This window comes from Rattus rattus, chromosome 1 (genome assembly GCF_011064425.1).
Source record: "Rattus rattus isolate New Zealand chromosome 1, Rrattus_CSIRO_v1, whole genome shotgun sequence".
Classification (NCBI taxonomy): domain Eukaryota; kingdom Metazoa; phylum Chordata; class Mammalia; order Rodentia; family Muridae; genus Rattus; species Rattus rattus.
The window spans coordinates 79977353-79992806 of record NC_046154.1 but is presented as its reverse complement, the minus strand read 5'-3'; the positions used below and the strand labels follow the sequence as shown (position 1 = coordinate 79992806).

The following is a 15454-nucleotide window of genomic DNA, read 5'->3' as shown; positions in this document are numbered from 1 at the left end:
TATAAAATTAAATGTGAAAAATAAAACTATTTTCAATAAAAGGAAATATAGGAAGATTGCTAAACACATATAATGAAAATGGTTTTAAATTTTTAAAAATCTAAAAATGTCTATAACAAGATAATAATAAAAATAGATGTTGAATGTTCCTTAATCCTGCCTCCTTTTCTTTGCTGAATAATGGACAGGCAATAATTTTCAGTCTCTCATTCAACTGAAAGTTATCCAATGCCATGAAGTTAGGTGTATTTATTGCTACCAGGTCTGACTCTCAATACTTTCCCTAAAATTTCTCCCAAAGGAACACCAGAGAAGGACTTTAAAGATATAGTTTATATCATTGACTATCCAAGAAAGATTTGCCCTGATGTTATGGTCTCAAAAAAGGATAATAACAAGTCATTCACTTGGACAGTTATTTTAGAAAATAGGAAACAAAAAAAAGGATAAATAAATAATGGTCAATGTTGTCTAGAGACTAGCCAGGTTATTCTGTCTGATATACTCAAATATGTAGAGGTGTGGATCTAATAGAGTAGAAAATAAAATGTAAGCAGGAAGTATTATAGAAATGTAAGATATATTTACTAATATTATCTTGGAATTTAAGGACTGTACCTCTAGTCATGCTTTTCAAGGTCCTATTCCTCAAAATATATGGAGAGAAAAAGACATATATCTTGTGAACAAAATTAATTTCATTACCAAATTTTAATTATTCCTGTTTGTGTCTTTCTCATTAACTTCATTTTTCTAATTATTTATCAAATATGCAAGACTTATTTTTCAGTCTTATAATCTAAATTCACCATGAAAATGATCTTTAGAAGTCAGTATTACATTCTTCCATAGGGTCTAGCCTGAGAAGTCTATTTGATCCTCTACTCTGCCCAGATTTTTTAAGACTTTAAATATAGCCAAGGTCCACCATCCTTTGCCTGACTAGAGTTCAGGCTCCTGTCTGTATCACCATCTTAGTTACAGTTTTATTTCTATGAAGAGACAACATGACCATAGCAACTCTTATAATGAAACCATTTAATTGGAGCTCTCTTACCATTTTGAAGGTTTAGTCCATTATCATTATGGAAGATAACATGGCAGCATGCAGACAGACATGGTACAGGGTAAGGACGTGAGAGTTTCTACATCTTGAACCATAGGGAGCAAGTAGAGAACTGGACTGAGATTTTGAGACCTCAAAGCCCACACAGTGGTGACACACACCCTTCAACGATGCCACAACTAATCCAAAAAAGCCATACCTTTCAATAGTGCCTCCCCTCGAGACCTAGTACTCAAATACATGAGTCTGTGGGAGCCATACCTGTTCAAAGGACCACATTCTGCTCCCTGGCCCTCTTAGGCTTGTACCTTTAACATAATGCAGAAATGCATTCAGTTCAACTTCAAAGGTCCCCTAGTCTGTAACAAAACTAAACTTGTTTAAAATTCAAATTCTCTGTGAAAGTAACTTTATTCACCTGATATATAATCATCTAGGAGTCATACTGTTTGAAGAAGCTTACCCTTTGTACTTCTTTCTGAACTCTCTTTGAATTAACTCAGATGTTCTGACACAAACTCCTCTTCAAGCTAACTGATTCATTACGGTTTCTTTCAGTTTCTCAGTGAATTACTCTGCTTGACCTCAAACTAACTATGGAAATTTAATCTCATCTTCTGGCTCCTTATTCTCTGGGTTCAGTTGTCTGTGCAGACAAGCACTGAAGTATATGAACTCATTAATGAATTCAACTTCACTGCATTGCTTTCACCACATTGACTTCCAACCAACTCAAGTGAACTGCTTGGCACTCAGTTGAGCTCAATGGATCTGGCTAAAAACTACCTCTCAACTCTGAACTGAACTACCCCAACCTGTGTTGGCTGAACTCAACCGACTGCCCACACTGTTTCTGAACTGATCTTAAATAGCCTCCCTTTCCTGTGTATTCTCCTTAGAGGTGCCAGTATCCTATCTCTGATTCTTTCTGTCATTAATTCTTCCATTTGTCTGCCACTCAATTAGATACCACTTTCCAACATGGCTGCTTCTTTCTACAAACTAACCTTACCTACATTTCTTGGGATTTAAGATGTGTACTCAGAGCAAACAACCATGATGCTGAATTGAAAAACACAAAAAACAAAAAACAAAACAAAAGCCAAGGCAGTCTTTTTTTTTTTGCAATGCATGCAATCTCTTCACTGTAATTCTCTGTAAAATCAAATGAAAAATCAAATCACATACTTCAAACTTATAATTGCACAGGACATACATTACAGTTTCAAAAGAGAATAAATGGAGAATAGTGAAGAATTACTGGCCCAAAGTAAATCTGAAAACCAGCTTCACAAATTCTAAACTCTGCATTTCCATGTCTGATGTCAAAGACCTCTTCTGATCTCCAAATCCTTTCAGCTTTGCTGACTATAACACAATTCTTTCTCTTGGGCTGGTTCTATTCCATGTTCATAGCTCTCCTCAGCAGACATCCAAAAGTGCTTGAGTCTCCAAAACTTTGGAGTATACAAGGCAGTCAAGGCTTCCCCTTACAGCTTCACACAATGGTATCTATAGGGCACCATGAAGGTGTATTTTTGACATATGCCCAGCCTCAACATCTTTTGTTTGTCATAGAGGAAGATTCCATAACCCCTTGCTTCTATTCATGACTTTACAACCAGAACCATTTGAACAAAGGCGCCAAGTGCTGCTGCTTCTTGTGGGGGGGGGGGATTGCTCCCTCATTCATTTACAACTTTTTTGATGGTTTTCTGAACTGTCTAACCTTGGAACTTGCTCTATAGATGAGGCTGGCCTTGAACTCAGAGAATGAGGAAAACAAGCTGTACTCAGCATTCTATTATCCAATAAAATAGACTTTCAACCAAAAGTAATGAAAAGATGAGGAAGGACACTTCATACACATCAAAGGAAAAATATACCAAGATAAAGTCCCAATTCTGAACACATCTGCCCCAAAAGAAGAGTATTCACATTCATAAGAGAAACTATTAAAGCTCAAAACAAGCATTGAACCTCACACAATAATAGTGATGCATGTTAATACCATAATATCATCAATAGACAGGTCAGTAAATCAGAAACTAAACAGGGACATAGTGAAACTAATAGAAGTTTTGAACCAAATGAATTTAATAGATATCTACAGAACACTTCACCCTAAAATGAAAGAATATACCTTCTTCTCAGCACATCATGAACTATTCTCTAAAACTGACCATATAATTAGGTACAAAACAAACCTAAATGGAATCAAGAAGACTAAAATAATTCCATGTATTTTACCAGATCACCACAAAGTAAGGCTGGACTTCAGTAACAATAAAAACAAGAGAAACAGGGTTGAGGATTTAGCTCAGCGGGGAGCGCTTGTCTAGCATCTGAAAAGGCCCTGGGTTGGTCCCCAGCTCCAAAAAAAAAAAAAAAAAAAAAAAAAAAACAGAAAGCCCATATACTCATGGAAAGTAAACAACTCTCTACTCAAGATAAGTGGGTCAGGGAAGAAATAGAGATGGAAATTAAAGACTTTCTAAAATTTAATGAAAATTTGGGCCCAGTATACCCAAATTTATGGAGTACAATGCTAAGAGGAAAATTCATATCATTGGGTGTCTTCATAAAGAATTTTGAGAGATCTATCAGCTTAGTAGCATGCCTGAAACCTTTAGAACAAAAAGAAGCAATCATACCCACGAGGAGTAGACTTCAGAAAATAGTCAAACTCAGGACTGAAATCAACTAATTAGAAAAAAAAAAGATCAAAAAAAAAAAAGAATCAACAGAACAAAAGCTGGTTCTCTGAGAGAATCAACAAGATAGATAAACCCTTAAGGAAACTAACTGAAAGGCACAGAGACAGTATCCATATTAACAAATGCAGAAATGAAAAGGGAGGCATAACAACAGAAACTGAGGAAGTTCAAAAATTATCAACTCTTACTATAAAAGCATATAGTTAACACAACTGGAAAATATAGATGAAATGGATAATTTTTAGAGAGATACCATGTACAAAATTTAAAATCAAGACCAGGTAAACTATCTAAATAATACCATAACCCCTGGAAAAACAAGGAGTTATTTTAAAAACCTCCCAACCAAAAAAGCAAGTGTCAGATGGTCTTAGTGCAGAATTCTACCAGGCCTTCAATATTCCCCAAACTATTCCACAAAATAGGAACAGAAGGAAAAGAAAGAACACTACCTAAATCATTCTATGAAGCCACAGTTATTGTGCTACCTAAACCACACAAAGGCCAAAGGAATAAGGAGAATGTTAGACCAATTTAACTTGAGCACATCAGTGCAAAAAATATTCAATAAAATTCTTGCAAACAGAATACAAGAACACATTGTTATGGTTTGTATATGCTCAGTCAATGGAATGGCACTATTTGGAGGTGTGGTCTTGTTAGAATAGGTGTGGTACTGTTGGCATGGGCTTTAAGACCTTCATCCTAGCTGCCTGGATGTCAGTATCCTGCTAGCAGTCTTCTGATGAAGATGTAGAACTCTCAGCTCCTCCTATACCTTGCCTGCCTGGATACTATCTTGTTCTTGCCTTTATTATCATAACCTTTGAACCTGTAAGCCAGCCCCATTTAGTATTGGCTTTTGTCATGGTATCTGTTCACATCATAAAACCCTAACTAACACACACATCAAGACCATCATTCAGCATAATTAGTCTTCATCCCAGAATGCAGGGATGGCTCAATATATGAAAACTTATCAATGTATTCACTATATATACAAACTCAAAGAAAAATATCACAGGATCCTATCTTTAGATACTGAAAAAGCCTTTGACAAAATACAACTCCCCTTTATTTTAAAAGTCTTGGAGAAAGTGCAGAAGTGTAGATCGCTCCTGAGAGACACAGCCAGAATACAGCAAATACAGAGGCGAATGCCAGCAGCAAACCACTGAACTGAGAATAGGACCCCCCCGTTGAAGGAATCAGAGAAAGAACTGGAAGAGCTTGAAGGGGCTCGAGACCCCATATGTACAACAATGCCAAGCAACCAGAGCTTCCAGGGACTAAGCCACTACCTAAAGACTATACATGGACTGACCCTGGACTCTGACCTCATAGGTAGCAATGAATATCCTAGTAAGAGCACCAGTGGAAGGGGAAGCTCTGGGTCCTGCTAAGACTGAACCCCCAGTGAACTAGACTGTTGGGGAGAGGGCGGCAATGGGGGGAGGGTGGGGAACACCCATAAGGAAGGGGGAGGGGGGGGATGTTTGCCCGAAACCGAAAGGGAATAACACTTTCGAAATGTATATAAGAAATACTCAAGTTAATAAAAAAAAAAAAAAAATCTTGAAGAGTTCAGAAATTCATGGCACAGACCTAAACATGATAAACATAATATAAAACAAAAAAGAGCCAACATCAAATTAAATGGAGAAAAACTTTAAGCAATTCCACTAAAATCAGGACAAGACACAGCTGCCAACTCTCTCCCTATCTATTCAACATAGTACTTGCAGTTCTAGCTAAAGCAATAAGACAACAAAAGGAAATCAAGGGGATACAAATTGGAAAGGAAGAAGTCAAGGTATCACTATTTGTGGATGATATGAGAGTATACATAAGCAACCCCAAAAATTCTACCAGAGAACTTATACAGCTGATAAATAACTTAGGGATAGTAACTGGATATAAAAGTAACTTAAATCATTAGGGCTGAGAAAGAAATTAGAAAAAGAACACCTTTCACAATAGCCTCAAATGTAAAATTCTTACTGTAACTCTAACCAAACCAGTGAAAGAAAGAAATCAAAGATCTCAGATGGAAAGTTCTCACATGGTCATGGTTAAGTAGAATTAACATAGAGAAAATGAGCATCTTTCCAAAAGCAATCTACAGAATCAATGCAATTCCCATCAAAATTCCAGCAGTTCTTCACAGAAATGAAAAGAGCAATTCTCAACTTCATATGGAAAAACAGAAAGCCCAAGAAAGCAAAAAAAAATAAAATTCTCAACAATAAAAACACTTCAGGGAGAATCACCATCCCTGACCTCAAGGTATACTACAGAGAGAGCATTAGTAATAAAACTGCATGTCATTCATACAGAAATAGACCAGTCATTCAATGGAATAAAAGTGAAGAACCAGAAAAAACCCACACACCAAAACCATGCAGTGGAAAAAAAGAAAGCATTTTCAATAAATAGCCTTGGCTGGTCTTCGTGGAAGTCTGCATGTAGAATAATGTAAATTGATCCATATTTATCACCCTGCACACAGCTCAAGTCCTAGTGGATCAAGGACCACAACATAAAACCCAATACACTGAATCTAATAGAAGAGAGTGAGAAGTAGCCTTGAACAGATTGACTCATGGAAATTTTTTTTAACAGAACACCAATGGCTCAGGCTCAAAGATCAAAAGTTGACAAATGAGACCTCTTGAAACTGAAAAGCATCTGTAAGGCACAGGACACTGTCAAAAGGACAAAATGTCAACTGACATATAAGACAAACACTAACTTTAATTTTTGTGCTTTGCTTTTCTCCTTATTTTTTGAGATATTTTTCTCATCTAATCCACTCTGGCATTGAAGTTGCTATATAACCAATAGTGACCTTGAGCTTCTAATTCTCATACCTTTCCTACCTGAATAATTCCAGAGCTATACTACTACATCTATGCCCACTTAAAAAAAGTTCTTACATTTTGAATTTGGCATTTATTTCCCTTCCTTAAAAATATTTAATACCATGTCTCAAATATATGAATGTGAGAATATCTTTTATCTTATTCTGGAATACTGGGCAAATTTCCCTGAAACACTTGGACAGAACTTTGCTAGAAAACTCTGCAAATGGTAAATAAGGTGGCTTAGGGCTACTACAAGAATCAATAGATAAATAGGTGTTTAATCACACTACTCTGTTTTAAATCTCCATGGTTTCCCGTTATCTTTAGAACAAAGTTCTAACATGACAGAGCGCATTGTGAAGCCTTTTTTGATACAGCCTACCTCTTTAGCTCATTGGGTATCTTTTACCCAACTACCAGATTTCTGCAAAAACGATTTTCTGGCTATCTAATAAGAATATTGAACTACTTTTGTTTCTGTGGATCACTGCCACAAAAGTGCTTAAAAGAAACAGAAGTGTATAAATAGAAAAAAGGAGATAATGTCAATTATATGGGGGTACTATAATCTGCAGTGTCACTGCTGTGTCCATGTAGGCGGGCCAAATCCTTCTGCATTTCTCTCACCCACACGAGAGAGACAACCTATTATATCACATTAGACAGGAAACAGAATTTTCTACTAGAAAACAAGAATAAAGAGGCAATATCTGTCACTTTCTATCTACTGCTTAAGGGTTTTTCCTGGGATAGAAATCCCCTATGTGTCTGAAGTATGTAACCACTTGGGATGTTTCACCTTCTCCTGAGTCCTTTTGTTTTACCCCTTATATTAACCTGTCTGTCTGTCTGTCTGTCTGTTTTTTTTTTACTACAACAAATACCCAAGAAAAACTGTTTATGGCGACAAAGATTTATTGGTTCACAGTTTAGAGATTTCTGTCTAAAGATAACTGCTCTGTTTTCTTTTCAGCATGTTTAAATGGAGAATGTAGTGGGTCTCTTGTCAGTCATGTATGGAATAGAAACCTCCTTGTTTCATGGCAGCATGGAAACAGAGAGCAATAAACAGGGAAGAGTTAAGATGATTGTCCAGATGCCTACCCTCAATGGCTCATGTCCTCAATGCAATGAACATTCCTGATCATTTGTACAACCTAAAAATATCATTGAATTATAAATCCAGCACTCAGACCACTGATTATGCCAGAGCCCTCATATTCTAGTCACTTCTTATAGTGCCACCATGTAGAAAGCAAGCCTTTAGTAGTCAAGACTTTTTGAGAGGTCATTTTATATATAAACCATAACACTATTCCCAATTTGTTTCACAGATTGAACCACTTTGATTACATTCCTTATCAAGCAATTCCCTTGCAATGTGAAGAAAAGGGCAACAGTTTAATTTACTTACAAAAAATAAAATTCATCCATATTTCAGAAGAATTTTCGTATATAAAAAAGAATCTTTCCAGTACAAATCATCCAAGCACAGTTACCATAATCCTTTCCAGTATTAAAAATGATACTGACCAAGTATTTGTGACCCTGAGACTTTCCTCCTGTGATTAGAACTGTGGAGTAGAGTATTTTACTCATTTTAAAGGACACGTTTAATATGCAGTCCTGGCTTGCCTGAAATTCACTGAGATCTACCTGCCTCTTCCTCCTGAGTGCTGGGATTAAAGTAATGCTTCACCATTTTTCTTATTTCATTATTAACAATTTTATTCTTTGTCTACAGAGCACTTAGTAACCACTTTAATTTAAAAGTAGTTATCAATGGAATGAACAGAATAGGTCACGATGCTCTCTTAAACAACTACGAGCATTATTGCAGTATAGGTTCAGGGACCTAGGGTGGAAGATGAAGTCACTGCTGTCTTCTTCAGCTATAAACCTGCTTTCTTTCTTCTCGATGTCATCACATTCAAGTCTGACGTAAGCCACAAAGTAGAAATGGACTAAGTTCTTTACCATCTATTATTTGTAGGCCATGTTAGAGCAAATTACAATACTTTTAAGAGGTCATGTGATGGGAATGCCATTATCATAAATGCCTTCCTTAAGGGCTTTACAATAGTTAGAATAACCTTTCTGTCAGTCCACTCTGGGCTTTTCATTCAAACCTTTCTTTTAACCTCATCATATACTGTTAGACATCTAAATTCTCAATTCTGACTTATAAATGCTAACCATCCTCCCCTCCCTCCCTTTTTTTCCTCAACCTAGTATTTCCTAGAGCCTGACTCTGACTCTGAGCCTGGCAAACATTTCGTCCATCTTACTCAATATGCTGAGCACATTTTATTTTATTATATATTCTGAAGGATATTCTTTACCGTTTAGCATTCTTTCAATTTGTAAAATGAAAAAAAAGCAAAGACAAAAATATACATGATAATATTGGTAGTAACCAAATCTAATTATGTTCTCAAAAAATGTGTAAATCATCTCAAGGATTTTAACAGACTCTCCTGTTCCTTCCCTACAATATAGCAGCCACACCCTCTGTTATATACAGAAGAAAAAATATAGCTAGAGACTTAATTTGCAGGATCAATGATATATAAGCTTTCTCAGAATGACTTCATCTCTCAATCTGACTTAGTCTTCTGGTTGCTCATTGATGCTTTCTCAAGGATAGAAATAATAATGGCTAGGACCACTGCCCACCATCTTACATGGCTCATTCATGAGTCCTTATGTTTATAGGAGACAATTGAAATCATCAGATATCCAAAATTATTTTGGAAAGCTGCACACTGATGTGTTTCTTAAGATATTAAACATTTTTTTCAAAAACAATTTGAAAAAGCAAATGACCTGCATTTCTAACAGGGGGTCAATGAAGGGCCAGACAATAAGTATCCCAGGCGTGGTAGGCTATGTGGTCTGTTGCACCTTTTCAACCCTTCTTTTTTAGAGCAAAACTTCCCCCAACAATGTTAACAAAGAGGGATATGATCCAGTAAAATTGTGTAAAGACTATGCTGGACACCATTGGGACCAACAGATATACTTTGTTGATAGAGTCTGCCCCTGCTCTATCCAGATTGGAATTCTCCAGAAAGACATCTTAACAGCTTAAAGCAAGATATCTCTTTCAAAAATCAAACTTATATTCCCCTGGTTGATATCAGGATAAAAATTTCTGTTGTCCAAAGCACTGTGTAAAATTAGCCTGGCCACTGTTGTTCACAGTGAGGTCACTGAAATGCTACATTGTGGCTTCTTTAATCTTTTTTTGTTTTATACTGATTGAGCTTTAAGTTCTCTTTTTTTCTTTCTCTTTTTTCCTCTGAGCAACAACCAAAAAAACACATCAAAGCTTATGATAAGAAAGAAAATCTAATTATATTCAAATATTCAGAATCTGTATGAAAAGTAACAGGAAAAAAACTAATTGGATTTTCTAATGTGATACACAAAGTCAGCCTTCCCGTGTCAGACTCCCTGGTAATAGTACTAATATGCTGCTTCTCCAAATTGATATTGGCTTTTTTAAAAAAGAAAATGATCCTTTTGGAAAATACAGTGAGTTATGCATAGGATCACTTCCTTTTTCTCTTGTCTAAGTTATTTTTTTGCTGAACCTGGACTCATGAATATGCAAGGGTTATAGGCTCATGGGTTATATTTTCAGAGAAATAAAAATAGCAGTCACTACCATGCATAGCAACCATACACAGAAGAAAGCTAAATCCAATGTTTAATTTCACTTGGTGAAAAGGAAATTAAATTACCATTCCAATGAACTTGAGTAAATGAAAGTGTTACAGCAAAAGATGGTAAGCAAGGTGCTAGGAGTGGGCTTGAAGACTCAGTCAGCAGTACCAGAGCCTAGTATTCAAGGGGACCTAGCCATGCAGGTGGGCTGCTTTCTACCAGGACTAATTCACTGGTGTCTGTTCCTTGATCTCTTCGAAATGTTAACAAGGAAGAGTTAAATCTTTAATTTAACCCACACTGATCACCAACTAGAGAGAAATAATGTCACTGTTAGGACAATAGAATTTTTATTGGATATTATTTATTTACACTTCAACTATTATTCCTTTTCTTGGTTTCCTGTCCATAAGGCCCCTATCCTATCACCCTACCCCTTTTTCTATAAGGATGCTCCCCATCCCCAACCACCCCCTTCTCCGCTTCCCCCTGATATTCAACTACACGGGGAAGGGGGTGGTTGACAGAACCAAGGGCTTCTCCTCCCATTGGTGCCCAACAAGGCCAACCTCTGCTACATATGTACCTGAAGCCATGGGTCTATCCATGTGTACTCTCTAGATGGTGGTGTAGTTCCTGGGAGCTCTGGTTGGTTGGTATTGTTGTTTTTATAGGGTTTCAAGCCACTTCAGCATTTCAATCCTTTCTCTAATTCCCCCAGTGGGGACCCAGTTCTCAGTTCAATGGTTTGCTGCTAGCATTTGCCTCAGTATTTGTCATACTCTGGATGAACCTTTCAGGAGACAGCTATATCAGGCTCCTGTTAGCATGCACTTCTTGGCTTTATCATTATTGTCTAGTTTTGGTGTGTGTGTGTGTGTGTGTGTGTGTGTGTGTGTGTGTGTGTGTGTGTGTGTGTGTGCTGTATCTCCAAGTGGGACAGGCTTTGAATGGCCAATCTTTCAGTCTCTGCTCCAAACTTTGTCTCCATATCCTCTCCTATGAATATATTTGTTCCCCCTTTTTTAAGAAGGACTGAAGCAACAACACTCTGCTAGTCCTTCTTGAGCTTCATGTGGTCTGTGAATTGCAGCTTTGGTAATTTGAGCTTTTGGGCTAATACCAACTTATCAGTGAGTGCATACTGTGTGTGTGTGTGTGTGTGTGTGTGTGTGTGTGTGTGTGTGTGTGTGATTGGGTACATCACTCAGGATGATAGAGTTTCTTATTTGTAACAATAATCTAGACAGCTTATCCTTGTTTCTGCAGGTTCTTTGGTAGTATAATGATGTCTATAAGTCTTTGTCTAAATAATGTTTCTAACTTTATAAATATAAAATTTTATAAAAGTCAATGTTGTAATAAAAGGATTCACATATATTGGCATTGATCTATCAAGAGCTATAACATAGTTTTCATGTTGACCACACTTCTTCATCTCTGCTCTTGTATATTTTTCTTTTTCTTTTTTCTCTGAATAAACAGACATGGGAGAGCTCAAAACAAAGTTTAAGTGAAGATTCTCTGTTTTTCTATACTTCTAAGTAGCTTTGAAGAAAGATTAATAGTAAGGAAAGTATGCTAAAATAAAATCCAGCAAATAGAAGACACTAAATATGCCCACCTTCTGCAATTACGTATTGACTTGTTTTACGGTCTCAGCATAGAGTATGGTCTACCTGAGGTAGACAGTAAGAACGTAATCATTGAAGTCATCTTATTGCTATCCTTCTATAGTTAAACAGTAATATTTGGTTTTCCACAAGGTTCCTGGGACATCTACTCTCTGGTTCTTTGTCAACTGAACAGTGACACACATGGATTTCATCTCATGGAATGATTCTTTAACACAGTCAGGTACTGCTTGTTCACTCCTACAGGCTCTGTTCCACCAATGCTCTAGCATATCTAACTCACAGGACACATTGTAAGTTGAAGGATTTGTAGCAGGGTTGGTTCTTATATTTTTTCAGCACCACGTAGAGTACCTTCTGCTACAAAGATCACTGGCCCAGTGGGAGTAGCGTGGCACCTGAGCAACTTTATTTTTGTGCAACTCTGGAGAAAGAATAGCTATGAGAACTTCCATGGAAGCTTTAGAAAATTCAGGAATGGATTCTTCAGCTTCACAGCTTTTCTTTGAAAAATACTTTTGACTACTGCTTCCATATTTTTACTAGTAATAGATGTATTTAAGTTATTTTTGAGCATGTAAACCATTTATCATACTATATTTTTTACATTTAATTATTTTATTGGTTATTTTATTCATTTACATTTCAAATACTGTTCCCCTTTTTCAGCTTCACTTCACAGACTCCCCATCACCTAAACCCTCTCCCTTGCCTCTATGAGAGTGCTCCCATACCCACCTTTCCCACTTCCACCTCATCACTCATCACTCCAGCATCCCCCCCATGCCAGGACATCAATCCTCCACAAAATCAAGGGCTTCCCTTCCCATTGATTCCAGACAAGGCTATTCTCTGCTATACTTGCAGTTGGAACCATGGATTCCTCCTCGGTTGTTGGCTCAGTCTCTGGGAGCTCTGGGAGATTAGTCAGTATTGTTGGTGCAGTAGGGCCACCCACCCATCTCCAAAATTTTGACTCAGAATTGTTCTAATCTAAAGGAAATGCAGAGACAACTAATGGAGCAGAGACCAAAGGGAAGGTAATCCAGAGAAAGCCCTGCCTTGGCATATGTGCCACCTGCAGACACCAAACCCTGACACTATGGATGATGCGAGGAAGTGCTTGCTGACAGGAGCCTGGTATAGCTGCCTTCTGAGAGGTATTGCCAGTCAGGACCAATGCAGATGCAGATACTCACAGCCAACCATCAGGCTGAGCACAGGACACCAATGGAAGAGGTAGGGGAAGGAATGAAGCTATTTATATCTTATGGCTTGAATTGTGGTAAATGGTGTGAACTGAGAAGTACTATTTTTTTCTAGGCTTTCCAGTTATTTATATTTTTCAAATATTCTCTAATGATTATTTGGATGTCGCTGGAACCTGCTATAAAACATATTTTTGATTTCTAATTGATTAATGTGTGCTTTTTAAACTTTTTAATAAACTGGGAAATAATTTGTCAATTTTTTAACTTTTAAGAAAACTAACTTGAATTAAGACGATTAATTGCATTCAAGTCAGGACAGCAGAAAATGTAGAATTCTTTTTAGGCAAGATAATGGAAGTATGGTCTAGCTACTGGATCATCTGCATATATTATAAAAATGCCCATAATACTAAAATTATATTTAGTGCAATACCTATAAAGATTTATGTTACATTTCACAGAACTAAAATATATTCAAGAAGCAATTTGAGACCAAAGAAGACCGTGAGTTGCTAAAACAATTCTAAGAATCAAGATCAAGGCTGATGGTATCACAATAAACAAACTCAGATTATACTGCCCAACTATAGTGGTAAAGGCAAGATGGCATGAGGGAATAACAGTCAGATAGACCATTGGAAAATAATCAAGAATGAGAAAACCTATCTAAATGCTATTTCACCATAATACTTGACAAAAGAGGCAAAAGCATACAGTGGATAATAATAACCTATTCAATAAATGGTGTTGACAAAGTTGCATATCCATGTGCATAACAAAAAATTTGATTTACATTTTTCAACTGGTACAAAGTCAATTTGAAATTGATGAAATACTTTAAAGCCTGAAATGTTGATTTTTTTTGAAGAAAGCATATCAATAATCTTCAATGTAGACCAGACCAGTTTTGAACACAAGACCTTATGAACAGAAATTTAATAGGATAGGCACTATAAAAATTTATATATAGCAAAGGAGACAATCACACTGGTTTTCTGTAGAGTTGAAGAAAATCTTTACCAGCCTTGTCTTAAGACAAGGGACTAATACTCAGAATTTATAGAGAACTGAAGAAGAAGTTAAATACCAAAAGAATAAAATTGCCAATCAACACTGAGCTAATAAATTAAATGGGCCATTTTCAGGAAAAGAAATACAAATTGCTGATAACTCTTTTTAAATGTGTTCAACATGCTGAGTCATTAGAAAAAGATACTAAAACTGCATTGGTATATATCATCTTATGAGTATTAAAAAGAGGTTAAATTGCTAGTTGCTTATATTCCTAATTCCCTTTATGATTTTTCAGTTTGGATGATAAGTGATATATACTTATTAAAGAGAGTACAAAATACAATATGAAGCTCTATAGCTTTTTGAATGTCAATTCTATCTATATAAAACTTATTAGAGATTTATAAACTTTGAGTCTTTTTAATCTGTATATTTCCTATTTACAGTTTTGTTTTTCCCATGTGAAGAGGTTTAATAAAATAAGCAGAGTAGAGGAAGACAGGAAAGGAGGCTGGCCATGGGCACATGGAGGGAAGGTGGGAGAGGGAGAGAATGGGCAGGGAAGAGGGGAAGAGTAGGGAAGAGTAAAGAGCAAGAGGGTACAGGTTTTTATAATAAAGTTTTTGAAAAACTATAATTGTGGTGCTTAAAAAAGGAATGGCTCTCATAGTTCATAGATTTGAATGCTTGGTCACAAGGGAATAGCAGTATTAGAAGGGATAGCTGGAGGAACTATACCACTGGAGATGGCCTTCCTTGTTAGAGGAAGTATATTACTGTGGGTGGGCTTTGAGTATTTAAACACATGAACTGAGCCCAGTGTCTCACTTTTCCTGCGGCCTGATAATCCACTTGTAGAACTTTCAGCTACTTCTCCAGTACTGTGTCTGCTGCCATGTTTGCTGCCATTCATCGAACCAGGACAATAATATGCTAAATTTCTGAAACATAAGCAAGTCCCAAATAAATATTGTCCTTTATATGAATTGCTGTAGACATGATATGCCTTCACAGCAATAAGACATTAACTAAGATAATAATTAAAAGAGTCAAAAGAAAAGTAAAACCGTAAACTGATGAGATAATAAATTGATTTAGAACATAAATTAAACTATTAAGCAAGATTATCAAAAACAAATAAGAGAAAAAACTCATCACATTCTCATCTTCAGATACTAGTCCATACTATATAGAAGTATATTTTAAACAAATGTACATGTGGGTATAATATAACAGCTAGAAAAAATAATAAAAAGTATTATTAGATGACAAGGCAGGA

The 15454-nt window shown here is 36.4% G+C and overlaps 1 pseudogene; it reads right to left on the bottom strand.

The window, feature by feature from the left end:
- Window positions 1-15088, bottom strand: part of LOC116895883 — a 118455-nt pseudogene extending 103367 nt beyond the window's left edge.
- Between the last annotated feature and the right edge of the window lie 366 nt (window positions 15089-15454).